Source organism: Eleutherodactylus coqui, chromosome 11, assembly GCF_035609145.1.
Source record: "Eleutherodactylus coqui strain aEleCoq1 chromosome 11, aEleCoq1.hap1, whole genome shotgun sequence".
NCBI classification, from domain to species: Eukaryota; Metazoa; Chordata; class Amphibia; order Anura; family Eleutherodactylidae; genus Eleutherodactylus; species Eleutherodactylus coqui.
The window spans coordinates 123,054,275-123,068,732 of NC_089847.1; the positions used below are offsets into that span (position 1 = coordinate 123,054,275).

The 14,458-nt window shown below is 48.6% G+C and overlaps 1 protein-coding gene across 2 annotated transcripts in view; it reads left to right on the forward strand.

The window, feature by feature from the left end:
• The first annotated feature begins 6,324 nt into the window (after positions 1 to 6,324).
• Positions 6,325 to 14,458, forward strand: part of CD82 (CD82 molecule) — a 73,796-nt gene continuing 65,662 nt past the window's right edge. The window contains exon 1 of one of the 2 annotated variants that reach the window (XM_066583470.1): positions 6,325 to 6,456. The gene's annotated coding sequence lies outside the window, so the exon portion shown is untranslated. Of the gene's footprint in view, positions 6,457 to 12,181; positions 12,238 to 14,458 lie in introns of those variants that run through there. The other variant, XM_066583471.1, reaches the window with a different exon arrangement.

The window sequence follows — 14,458 nt, forward strand, 5'->3', positions numbered from 1 at the left end:
CCCCATCCCGCCCCCTTCCCTTGCTGAGAGCGAGCAGGGGACGGAAAGGGGAGGCAGTGATGGAAAGGGGAGGCAGTGATGGAAAGGGGAGGCAGCGTGGAAATATCTGTGAACCAGCCATTCCATAATAAACAGGAAAAATTCTATGTTTGCAGGTCTAGGCTTGTCCAGCAGAGGGCACCAGTGACTCATAACAACAAGACCCTGATAAACAGCAAAAATATTGAGGGCCATAAAGTGTGAATAGCGCCCTTTATCTATGCATTCAGTAATAGGTCATTCCATCTTGGCAGCTGCACGCATGCAGTATTTAGCCTCGGTGCCTGATCCCTCACTCGAATAAGCCAACCGTGAGCTTCTGCCGGCCATACTCCAATCTGAAGAAGAGGCTTTGCGCATCGCAACACATTTTAGGCTGGGTTCACACGGGACGGAAATCCAGTGGAAATCTCGCGGCTTGGCCACACCAAAAAGCCCCAAGATTTCCGCGAGAGAGCCGCAGCTTCAAAAACAGCGGCATTTCCTCACAGATGTTTGAGCGGTGCGGCCGCCGGCATTCCCTTGCGGCCTTTTCTCCCCATAGAGAGGAGTGAGGCCACAACGGGAAAAAAAAAAAAAAAGAATTGGCATGCTACGGCTGTCATTTCCGCGCCGCATCGCTGGTTCCGCCCAGCTTTGCCGCAACGGATTGGCCACCCGATGTGGACGAGATTTTTGCAAAATCTCGTCCACATGGCTGGCTAATCCCGGGATTAGGAGCCGGGGGCGGTTTGCTGCACAGAGATTCCGCAGCAATCTTTCAATACAGAAGATTTGAACCTTATCTGCTTGCCTTTATTTGGAAGGTTGGGCCCGTTCTGCTCTCGCACCTGTTGTCTCCACTACATGAATCATTGACATAGCAGCATAGTGACATCTCAGACGTAACCAGACGCTACCTGTCACATCCCGCTACGTCTATTTATTATTACACCTACACATTCCTGTACTGAGAGATAATAATGCATCACGGGGCAAGAATCTCAGTATCTCTATGTAGGTCATTACCGATCCATCTAATATCTACACTCCCCTACCAAAAGTACTTGGACACCTGAGCAAGAATCACAAGTTGTATTTATTTCCACATGTTAATACTTAGTAGGGCTCCTTTGGCCATAATAACATTAGATGCTCTCCGTGGGATACTTTCTACTAACGTCTGATATACTTCAGCTGGTATTTCCCTCCATTCATCCTGCAAATGTCTGGTGAGTTCTCTTAAAGAAGATGGACATAGTTCATATTTTCTGACCTGAGCTTCCAGTTCATCCCAAAGGTGTTCAGTAGGTTCCGGTCCGGACTCTGTGCATCCGGTCCAATCGTGGAACATCCATATCCTCAAACCAACATAAAACCGTGTTAAATCTGTGACAAGGCGCGTTGTCTTGTTGGAAGTATGGCCGACCATTCCCAGAGTATTGTCACATGGTCAGCAGCACATTGTCGTCTAGAATGTCAGGGTAATCCGTCCCCAGCAACCCGGCTAACAAGGCGCATGGTAGCACGCGCCCGGAGCCAGCGTAGCGGATCACGAAGGCAAGGGGAGGTCACCAAGACCGGGGCTCCTCTGCGTCACACCCCTGCAGCCCGGGTCATAGGACCGGTAGTGCTGCCATGGGGACCCCCAGAGCCGCCGGACCTGACACCCAGACCATAGCGGAACCTCCACCCAACTGAACTGTTGGCACAACACACTCAGGTAAAAGGTATTCCCCAGACGTCCTCCACACCCGGGTGATGTGAAGATGGAGTAGTGTGATTCATCATTCCATGGAACGTTCTTCCATCGCTCAACTGTCCAATAATGACGCTCCTTGCACCATTATAGACCGGCTGATGCATTGTGGTTGTGTGCAGCGAAATAACCCATATATCCAATAGCGTGAAGTTACCATTACAAACTATGGCTGACACCTCCGAGGGTCCGCATCTTACATAGCATGGTGTAGGAGTCTTGGCACAACCCCTTTAATCCAACCATACACATACAGTAGGGAGAGAAGAATAAACAGCTGCAAGACCATTCAGGCGCAGCTTATCTCCCACCCAAACAAAGGATTGGCATGGGGAAATACGACATGCGGAAACTTTCTTACGCCTGACACCTGCTGACACGGGGGAATCCAGACCTCCACGTACTACTTCTGGGCATCTGTTAGGGGGATTTCCATCAACATAATTCACACTGTAAGTGAAAGTGAGAACAAGGGGAGCGACTAATCCCTCCATGTCTCACTTATCCCAAGCCCCCAGATAAATGTCTCGCGATCCCACTTGACACCTGTCGCAGGAGGCCCCTTTCTTCGGGGGGGCTTCGCACGGATGTATTTGCGTGCGTATTTGTGTACACAATACGCACAGAAGAGGGGGTCATTACTATTGCTGGGGATACTGTGGGGGGGTCACTATTTTTGCTAATTCTGGTATAGGGGAGCGCTGATACGATTTGATATTGTGGGGGTTAGTTTAATTGCTGGGGCTGGGATAGGGGAGCGCTAATATTACTGGATACTGTGGGGGTCACTATTTTTGCTGGGGCTGGTATAGGGGAGCATTAATACTACTGGGATATTGTGGGGGGTCACTAATATTTCTGGAACTGGTATAGGGGAGCGCTAATTCTACTGGGGCTACTGTGGAGGGTCCCTATTATTCCTGGGGCTGGTATAGGGGACACTATTACTACTGAGGCCTCTCTGCATGTGGCAGCATGCCTCAAGCTGCCTTAGGGTGTGTTTACACATGGCGGAAATGCTGAGGAATGTCCACAACGGAAATTTCCGCAGATAAAAAAAACTATCAATTTTGACTAAAAATCAGCTGCAGATACTATGTGGCGCTCCCCTCACCTCCTCTAAGGGCTTCCCACTGTCAGCGCTCCCCGCTTCCAGTTCCCAGAGGCCTGGTCAGGTGAGGCCATTACAGGCCGCTTGAGCCGGGAAGCGGGGAGCGCTGACAGTGGGAAGCCCTCAGAGGAGGTGAGGGGAGCGCCACATAGTATCTGCAGCTGATTTTTAGTCAAAATTGATCGTTTTTTTTATCTGCGGAAATTTCCGTTGTGGACATTCCTCAGCATTTCCGCCATGTGTAAACACACCCTAAGGCAGCTTGAGGCATGCTGCCACATGCAGAGCGGCCTCAGTAGTATTAGTGACCACCACTATGGCCTCAGTAGTAATAGTGTCCCCTATACCAGCCCCAGGAATAATAGGGACCCTCCATATAAGCTGGCTCACCTACTCAAAAATGGGGCTGCCTGAGACGCGTTGATGTGACGGGTCCTGGCGGCGCAAAAAATGACAGTAAGGCCGCCTGCAGACGGCTGGGTCGGATCCGGCTGCGAGAATTCTAGCAGCGGGACCCAAGCCGAGCCCCTGCAGAGAGCAGCGCGGGCACTCACCTCTCCCACGGCTCCGGCTCTTTCATGTGCCCCGCACAGAAATAGAGCATGCCGCAATTTGTTTGCCAAGCAAGATTTTGCGCGGCCAAATCGCAGCCGTCTGCCTAGGATTGCTTTGTTAACGCAGTCCTATGGCAGCTTCCAGGGGCGGAAATTTTGCGGGAAATCCCGCCGCGGAATTTCCGCCCGTCTGCAGGCGGCCTTAGAAGCACTGATACGGGTGCTATAGCACGCAATTGTGCGCCCTGCATAGCGCATGTACATCACGAGATAGTGAGCTTATATGCGCTTACACCCGTGTGCGTATTTAGGCTGCGTATTAGGCGCACATTTTTTGCATGCATAATACGCAGTGCTAAAGCCCATTAATCCACTGTCTGACATCTTCCTTCATTCTAATTGAAACTTGTACAGCTCCGATGTCGGAAGACCTCCGGCAGGGTATTCTTACTGTATATTACTGGCCACTCTGTTGTCGAGGGCCTCTCCAGCATGTCACATACCGCAGTACTGGCTCTAGCCAGCAGATGGCGCCATTGTTTAATGGTAAAAAGAAAAAGCCCCCTAGGAAATCCTGAATCCAAAATTGGATTGCAAAGGGTTAATGTACATATTGGGCCATTCAGACCTACGTTTTTCACACGCATGAAAAAAAACAAAACACAGCATGTCATATTTTGGCGTGTAATATGCACTATTATCATAGTCTGGTGCATGAAATACACAGCAAATACGCATCTTCCAAGTATATTAGCTACACACTGTATTTCGTACTCTGCATGAGCCCTAAGGGTGGTTTTCTCGCCTTATATTGCCTTGATAGTCACGGCCGTAAAATGGGACAAAACTAAACTGCAGATCTCTATGGGATTTCAGTCGTTTTGTTTTCACCACCTCTTCTCCCGCCTGTGATTTATGCGGCCGGGCACAGATAGGACCCGCCCTGTAGTTAGACTGCGTGCGGGGAAGACCGGGCGGCACCTGCCTTCCTGCCTCTTTTTTCCTATTCCTGCGCTCTGGCATGGAGTTTGAACTGCCAAGGGATTCCCCTTTAGTGCTGTGTGAGGGGCGCAGCACCTTTCCAGCAGTGAACCAGTCCGTTGCCAGATGTTAAAGGGTTTATATATATTCCAGTGGATTTCGGGGAAATGTCTGTCCGGCCGCGGTTACCTCACTCACAATCAGCTGTTTGCAGGGGTGTCAGGCGCTGTTTGTGCTGGACGCAACCTTAAGGGGGCGCCGTCTGATATCACAACCACTCGAGGGTTTCAATTCAATTCATCAAGCTGCTTTTTCTTCTCTTTCATCCCCTTGACTCCGCCCCCCCCACTATGTTTTACCATTCACTCTATAGCGCTTCTGGTGGTGGGTATGGTGTGGTGGTATTATTGGGAGTATCAATCATTATATAGTGCATTTCGTTCAAAAACAGTATGGGGGTAATATGTAGTCACTGTATGGAGGTAATAAACACTCTATGAAGGTAATATATAATCACCGTGTGGAGGTAATATGTAATCACTGTATGGAGGTAATATTTAATTATTGTATGGTGGTGATCTGTAATCACTCTATGGAGGTATAATGTAATCATTGTATGGAGGTAATATTTAATTACTCTATGGAGGTAATATATAATCACTATGGTGGTAATATGTAATCACTGCATGGGCTTATTCACACAAGCGCGTATCGGCCAGCTGATATACGCTACCATCTGATGCATTGGATCCAATACATCAGATCACACATGCGTATTCCCATGGCATAAAAGTGCCTGGATATAGTCCTAGACCTATCTTCCTAGCAGGACTACAGCCGCTGCTATAAACTCCTATGGGAGCCAATGACAGTGGCTGGAGAAAGGAGGTGGGAGGGAGTTTAACAGCATGACCGCTAAACTCCCTCCCCCTTCTTTTCTCCTCTCCGCCCCTGTTTGCAATGGGAGGGGGTGGGACAGGGGGCAGAGCTAATCATGCTGAGCTCCCGCCCCATCCCGCCTCCTCCCCTTGCAAAAACCCGTCGAGGGGGAGCTAAGCTGTCTCCCCCCGCCCGAAGGCATATACGCCGAGCCCGTGCATTAGATAGTAGCGTGTATTGGCTGGCCGTGAAAACGACGGCTGATATACGCAAGTGTGAATAAGCCCTATAGATGTAATAATCAATGTATGAAGGGGATCTGTAATCACTGTATGGAGGTAATAGATGATTACTGTATAGAAGTAATAATCACTGTATGGAGGTAATATATGATCACTGTATGGATATAATATATGATCACTATATGCAGGTAATATTTAATCACTGTATGGAGGTAATATTCACTGTATGGAGGTAATATATACACTATATGGAGGTAATCTGTAATCACTGAATGGAGGTAATATTTAATTATCGTATGGAAGTAATATATAGTCACTGTATGGAGGTAATATATAGTCACTGTATGGAGGTGATCTGTGATCACTGTTTGGAGGTAGTATTTAATTATTGTATGGAGGTAATATATAATCACTGTATAGAAGTAATAATCACTGTATGGTGGTAATAATAAGAGTGTGAGTGTGCGTTCACGTGAACGAGTAGCGACAAACATTCTCAGCCACGACACATCGCAGCGGACACGGGCGCTCGGTCTGCATGCTGCGCACTGTCCGTGGGACCCCACATCTATATATTCCATTCTTGTGCAAGACTCACTCCAAAATAGAGCACAGATCGCCCCTGTAAATACCGCACCCCCATCGCAAGTAACAGCTTTCATTTTCATGCGAGTTTTCAGGACTCCTGCCGGACAATTGGCTGCACCGACAGCTCTCACCTCCACGTCTCCTCCAAGCGCTGTGTAAGGTCGGCCGCCAGGTGGCAGCACAGCGCCCTCCCCCAGACTCACCGCTGCTGTGGACTCTGAATCACTCTGAAAAGTTTGCTCAGAGCAGCTGCTGGCAACTTACAAGGAGGATCCCAGACAGCAGGAGGGTCAGAGAAGGCTGAGAACTCGCTGAGATCCTCAGGTAACCGGGGAAGAAATACTGCAGGTCCTCACAGGAGCCCACCAGCTGCTGTAATAGAAGGGCATGGGGGAGGGGGATTTAAAGGGACACTTCCTTTCCCAGATACCATTGTGTCTTCAGGCTCCTCTGTGTGCCCTGCAGTCGTTCCCATGTGTGCCTCGTCAGATGCACCTGATCGCAGCAGTGACAGGGCAGCATGTTCCCAGGCAGCACTGATAGTGTTTGCAGTCCTGTGTGCCAGGACACGTCTGCAGTCTCTGCTGGAGCTGAATCAGATCGGTGCACTGATTGCTCTATTGTCCTGTGGACACTGCGATCAGTCATCTGGTGATTGGATCTGATCACTGGGTGACACTGATCTGTGCTGTCATTGTGCAGGGAGACCTGCAGATGCAGCAGAGCTGAGTTTGTCATGGCTCATAATGGCTGTCATACTGCCATAACGCTGGTGGTTTTCGGCATCCGTATTATGACCACAACGCCCGTCCGGGTGATACGAATTTAGATACTTTAACGGTGATCTAAATTTGGGGTCTACATTGGTTTATGGGGAGGCTAAAAAGTACGTACATCCAACTCTGCAATGTCATATCCGTGTCTTTAGATGTGTGTGTACATATATGAATGTGTGACCACCGATGTACTTTATTGTATAGATGTAGCAGAGCTGAGTAATGTAAGGGCACTACTGGATGTTCAACATATAAGCTGCGCAAAACCCCTCTTTAGATCAGATCCGTAAGGTCTAATGTACGTTGCGCCTGGGAAACCTGGAGGCAACTGACCCCCATGTATGTCTGCATGACCCTACACATGTCCTAGGCGCCTCCGTTAAAACGGATCAGGATAACGACAAGCACCCGGTTTGTCACAGAGGCCGTATTCGCTGCCAGCTTTCAACAGCACAAAGCCCGCAGCGTATGCGCTGAAAATCCGCAGGGGCGAAATCTGCACCTAAATGGGATCTGCTGCGGGTTTTAACCCTTGTATATTCAGGGTTGAAATCCGCAGCGCAAAAGTTTATTCTCGGCCTGAAAAAACTACCCATGTGAATATACCCGTAATTCGCAGCGTGAGAGGCATGCTGGGATTGTAGAATATGAAGCGTTTTTCAAGAACACTGTGGATTTATTGCGCAAAATTTCCGCTCACATGGCTTGGAGTGTAGATGCTGCGGAATCTGATGTGGAAATTCCGCAGCATTTTCACTCTGTGTGAGCGGGGATCATCCCGGTGGTGACATATAAAGTAGCTGCCCTTTTTTTGTACAGTTCTCTGAAGTATTAAAGGGGCTTTCCACCTTCACGGCACAGTGACCCCCTATACTGATAATGTGACTCCTGAGAATGCGATTAGTCATCTGTGTCATGGAGAGAAGTGCTATCAATACTGGGGAACCCCCACCTACCTGACACCTACTTATGAAGAGTTGGGTGGATGATGTCACACAGATGGAAAACCCCTTCAAGTAACCAAGAAGTTGTATGCATATAATCAGGAGGTGCCGGATTAACAGAATTTCTGGATGTTGGCTTTCGGATTCTGCATGCAGGAGCCCACAGAGGAATCCGACCTTGTGCCCAGCCGACGACCGCACATACCTGTCTTCTTTCTTCTTCGTCTGTGCTGTGGATGGACCCGGCAGCTCGCCGTCAGACTTGCGCTATACATTTTTTTTTTTTTTCTTTTTTTAATCTTTGGGTTTTTTCCCCATGCCGTCGGGGAACAGAATCCAAGACCTGTCCACAATGTCAATTTCAGACGGGATGAGGGTCGGGCAGCTTCCATTGACTTCAATGGAAGCTGTCCATGGGGTCACCGCAGAAAAAGAGAGCATGCTGTGATTTTTTTTTTTTTTTTCTCCGCTCGCAATTTGCTTCTGTGAGTGTGCAGGAAGAAGTGATTTTTTTAAAAGCGTTCTATGAACAGTAGTGGCTGCGGAACCGCGGTGCTGACCGTGGAATCCGCAATGCACATGTGTTCGTGTGCAGGCGGCCATAGGTGGGTTTACAACTGGCTGTGTAATCTACACAAAGAGTGGTCATAAATGGCTGCACATCCAAGTGGAAGAATGTATCAAGTGGGGACCACAAGGACTGTCCTAGGCCCAGGGGTGGTCAACATTTTTATAAATGATCTGGAGAAGGGAATTGATGCTAGGAGGGATGGCTAACACTAGGGAAGAGAGAGTATTCAAAAAAGATCTAGACAAGCGTGGACAGCGGGCGACGACTAACAATGGTATTTAATGGGGTTTTCTGTGGAACATACTACTAATGACTTCTCATCCGGATAGGTCATCAATAGTTGATCGGCTGGGGTCCGTCACTCGGGACCCTGACCAATCAGCTAAGCAGGCACATGCTGTCAGCGCCACGAATGCACAAAGGTCGGAGCAGAAGCAGCGGAAGTCTGTGCCGGCGCCTGTAACTGCAGGCACGGCTCTCATTAAAATCAACGTGAGTTGTGCCTGCAGTTACAAGCCCCGGCCTCTACACAAATGTTGGCGTGGAGACTTCCGCTCCGACCTTTGTGGGCAAGAAAAATGAAAAAAGCACATACAGCATGGAAGGAATTGGGCTAAGCAGCAGCATATGTGAAAAAGACTTGGGTATACTAATAGATCATAGACTGAACATGAGTCGACAATGTGATGCAGCAGCCAAAAAGGCAAACACAATTCTGGGATGTATTAAGAGAAGCACAGAGTCTAGATCACATGAGGTAATTATCCTCCTCTACTCTTCCTTAGTCAGACCTCATCTGGAATACTGTGTCCAGTTCTGGGCACCCCACTATAAAAAAGACATAGACAAACTGGAGCAAGTTCAGAGAAGAGTTACCAAGATGCTGAGCGGTCTGCAAATCATGTCCTATGCGGAACGGTTAAAGGATCTGGGAATGTTTAGCTTGCAAAACAGAAGGCTGAGAGGAGACTTAGGGTGAATGGTGGATGCCTACCGCGTTTCCCGCAGCAGAAACCCGCAGCTATTAGATTCTATTGAACCTAATAGCTTTCTGCCTGCCAATGCTCACATGTGGAATTCTACCGCGGATTTCTGCAGCGGGAAATAAATCATGGTATGTAGTATTTGCCACGGATTTGCGCCGCGGGAGGTCTCCATTAAAATATCATTAATGGGGACCACAGAAATCCACGATCACCAGCAGGCACATTTTTGTTTTTAATCATGGTACTCCCACGCCGTGAATCTGTGGGCGTATCCCACAACACTCGTGGGCATGAGCCCTTAATGGCGGTCTACTAATATATGAAGGGCTGTAACACTGCAGAGGGATCAGCCCTATTCTCATTTGCACAGGGAAAGACTAGAAGCAATGGGATGAAACTGAAAGGGAGGAGACACAGATTAGATATTAGACAGTGAGGGGAATCAATGAGTGGAACAGGTTGCCACGGGAGGTGGGGAGTTCTCATTCAATGAAAGTCTTCAGAGGCTGGACAGACATCTGTCTGGGATGATTTAGTGATCCTGCACTGAGCAGGGGGGTGGACCCGATGACCTCGGGGTCCCTTCCAGCTCTACCATTCTTTTATTTCAGATTAAAGGAGTTTTCTGATCAGGGTCAAAAGTCACAATCAACCAAATGTCTTTACTGTCGATCTCGCCTTTACCAGGTGGTTAGATTTGTGGTGGCACTGTATGCTGCCCACTTTTCTATGATCATCTGATAGTCCAGAATAGTTGGTAGTCCAGTACCTGTAACCTGGCAGCCCCGTTGCATCTGTATAGATAATCGTGTTGGTGAATCTCAGCCCTCCTAGGGTATAAGGGGGGGGGGGGTCACAGTTGGAGGTTATGCTTAGGAGGTGCGATGCATTTAGTAAATAGCTCCTGGCTGTAACTTGGACGCTCCTGGGGGAGTGATTCATGGAATTACTGCAAATTCCTGGCCGCTCCCAGCTGTGTCCTCAGGAATCATCCCACAGGTTGTGGAAATAGACGGCGGGTTATACTAAGAAAAGTAAAAATGCCAAAAACTCCTCCAAAAACTGATGCCAAACTTAAAATTCCCGTAATTCCGCATTACCGTGGTTGGGGTCCCCATAAACTCCCAGGTTATAATATGTATATCGCCCTGCCTACGTTTTTTTTCTGGATGCCTCTGTATTGAAAAAGCGCAGTTCCATACTGTAAAAGAAAGCACACTGATGTATGTCGACCCACTTAGGGCCAAAAGGGCGCTGTTTGGGCCTTTTTGGGGTAAATTGGACCTTATGGTTACCGCATTGGTCGGTGTAAAAAAAACACGCTCATGTGAATAGCCTGATTAGCTCTAATGGGTCTGACTGCTGTCCGTGAAATACTGGCAAGATTGTTGGAGGTGTTGGGACCAGTGGATGTGTGAGGGCACACAAGGTGACCAGGCTCAGGACCCCCGACAGACCACCCTGGACAAGCACGAACAGCCACAACTGTTCCATTGTTCGCCATCCAGAGACAGGGGGCGCCATCCTAACACCCCTGTGTCTGTCGGAACCATTTCAGCGCCTGGCTGAAGGTTATTTGATCTCACGGCCCCCATTACATGTACGGCCTCTGACACCTTCCATCGCCTTTTCATAGAGTTGTGTCATGAACGATGAAACTGGACGCTACGGAGGGGAACCAGGTTGTCTACGGAGATTAATCCAGGCTTAGTTTGGGCACCAACGACGGATGTGTTTATGTCTGGAGACCTCGGGGTGAGCGCCTCAATCCTGCTTTTGCTGTGAAGTGGCACACTTCCCCCTGATGTGATGGTCTGTGGGGACATCGCATACGACAGTCGGTCACCCCTAGTAGTGATACACATCTTGTATCCAAGCTAGTGACTATTCAGACTTTCCTCGTGTACAATGGCCTTACGGGAATGCTCATATGTTGGAATTCACCGTGGAAGAATCTGTGTAATTTTTAAGCGATTTTTCTCCACTTACCACGTGCGGAATTGACCCTTCAATGGGAAAATCCGCATGTGAAATTTCAACGTGGGAAATCTCATTTCCATGCTTTTTCATGTTTAGAAAAGACATGTCGCTTCTTTTTCGATTCCACTTCTAAATTCTGCATGCGGACCAACGTGAAAATCTGCATCAGAAAGCTGATTTTCCCTTGGTGGATTCCGCCGTGTGATCAGAGGCCGCGGTCACACGTGGCGGTTTTTGTTTTCAACCGCAATTAAAAACCCCATTAATAAATGCAGGCGTTCTTTTGATATGGTTTTTAATTGTGGGTGAAAACTGCAGCATGAAATACCAAGTATGAACGCAGCCTTAGTTTCCCCACCCTGTTCTCCTCCTAAATGCAAAGCCCATACATGAGAGATTAGATTGTGAGCTCCTGGGCAGGAACGGATGTTCCTGCAATCTGTGTATAGCTACTAAGCAAGCCACGGTAAATAAATACATTGATACTGTAATGGCTGTTTCTATGGCGCATGGCCTGCCACATAACAAAAAGAAAGTTGCAGCTCTAGTACGCCCCCACTCTGCACAAGGTATTGCATGGTAGCACACATGTAGTCCCAGCTTAGGTGATACACTATCCAGATCACATGTAGGTGTAGATTGTCCCTCTGACCTTGGGTTATGGGTTAATTGCCCCTCTTCCTGTTTACCTGAGTGGGGGGATGTCCTGCCCTGTACCTGGCGCTGGTACGGGGTGTCCGGTTACACTCCGCAGCTCGCTGCTACCAGGACGGACTCGTTTCTCTTTCGCTTCTTGAAGCATTGATTTGCTGGAGGTTTTGCAATCGCGGTTTTCCAGTTACGTTCCGGTAAGTCGAACCTTGGATGCTGATATGGTATTTGGGCCTCCTGCACACGGGCGGATTCACATTGCGAAATCCGGAGCGGGGTTCTGTGCAAATCCAGCCCATAGCATGCTATGAAAAAACACAATTTCCTGCCCATGAGCAGAAATCGGTTGCGATTGTCCGCTCGCGGGGGAGGAATAACAGCATGCTGTGATTTTGTGCGGGCTATGCACGGCCGGCTTTCATTGCAGTTAATGGAAGCCGTCCGTCCCACGGTCATTCTGCAATCATTATTGCGGAATGGTCGCAGGAGCGGCGTCATCACAATAGCGAAGGCGCAGCGTCCTCTGTACTGCGCACGTGCCGTCCAGCACATTCGCAGCAGAGGAGAAGATGCCGGAGAGGTAAGCTGGGGTCTCCTGCTGGGCATCGGGGTCGAACTCCGCTGCGAGAATCCCGCATGCAGGGTCCGACCCGCCCGTTTGCCGGAGGCCTTAAAGCCGGATTCATGTAAGTGTATTTGTGCGCGCATGAGCGCAGCACGTTGCATTTTTGCATGCACATTGGCACATTTTAGTGTACTTTTGCGCACGCAAAAAAATATACACCCATGCTCCTAACTATAATGAATCTAATGTGTTCCGGATGTGTGTTTTCCTAGCGTACTTTGCGCACATTTGCGTGTCTCCATTGACTTCTATGGGGACTTTGGGGGCAGAAGTGCGCAGGACAGTAGAGTATGCTGCTTTTTTCCTCTTTTGCACAACCGAAATGCACAAGAAACCTATGAAGCCAATGATATCCATGTGTTCTGTCACTGCGTATTACATAATCTGATCTAATTCGCTTTCCGGATGCATCATGTCGCTAATATTCAATTCCAACTTTCCAGAAAAGTTGTTGTAAACTTTGGGAAAGCTGGGTGCCAACTTGATGGGAGCTGTAATGGTGGCTGTGTTGGCTTTCACTCAACTTTTCTCGAAACAGATGTAACTTAAAGGAGTCGTCTGAGCGGACAGCCCCCCCCCCCCCCCCACCCGATAATACAAAGTGGTGGTTTAGATGAAAGGTGTGCCAGAAGTGATGCATAAAGGGGGTTTCTGAATGCAGCTCCTCCCCTCTGATGCCCATAAGCCCTAATAGGGCGTACGGACTGGATTGCCTACATTAGAACCCCGTTCAAAATGGTTGAGCAGAATTAGAGGGGTATTCTCATTTTATAATGTGATGACCTATTACGAGGAAACATGATAACTCTATGATTGACGAGGGTCCGCCCGCTGACTAACACAAGGATGCAGGATCGGTGATCCCTTTGGTTCATTCCTACTGATGTGCCATAGTTCCTGAACATGGGAATATCTCTTTAAGAATACGCAGGGTCTTTTCATAATGTTGTATCAAGTGGGGGTCAACCCAAAACCTTCAACTGGACAGCGCCCGCCATATAGTGCCAGTATAGGGCACAGCTTTGCCGTTGGACTTCAATAAGCGAGCCGCTGCGGGGAAGTTGGAGGCTTACGATGGTTAAACAAAAAGTTGTTAAAAATTAACTTGTATTAGAATAGCATAATTAGCCGTCTTAATAAGAAGCTGAGCGCAGTTGGCAGGCGCATCGTGGATTATTGACTCTTGGCGCATAGACTTTTAGACCAAAGGGATTACCTTGTTGTTAGACACAGCGGAAAAAAAGGGGGAGTGGAGCAACCAGAAGAGCAGGTAGGCAAATCCCCTATTTTTTTTCTTCTCTGCAGGGCCAAAGTCTCTATAACAGTTCAGCCAGTCCAAGTACCGTCTCAGCCTGCAAGGAGGACATATATGTGGTACACACTGACTCAGACTGGCTTACTCCTACTCTGCCACGGGTTGGGTACTACCCTACCCCTGATACCATCGCCTGGTGGTTTCCTGGGTAACGGGGACTTCTGGCCCGTCCCTGAAAGTTACTGATTAAAGTAACGGCGCTGTTCAGGTGAGCACCAGTATCACTTCAGTCCATACCAGCACAGCACTGTACATTAGATAGTGGCTGTGCCTGGTATTGCATCTCAGTCCCATTCACTTGAATGGCATGGTGCCGCTCTCGAGCTACGTAACAACTAAATGACATCACTGGCCTGAAAAGTGGCCGCGGCGCCCACTGATCAGCAGGGATCCAAAGCAGCAGACCCCCACTGATCAACTATTTTGGACCTATCCTGAGGACCGGTCATCAGTAGTTTAGTCTTTAGGGATTATGTGG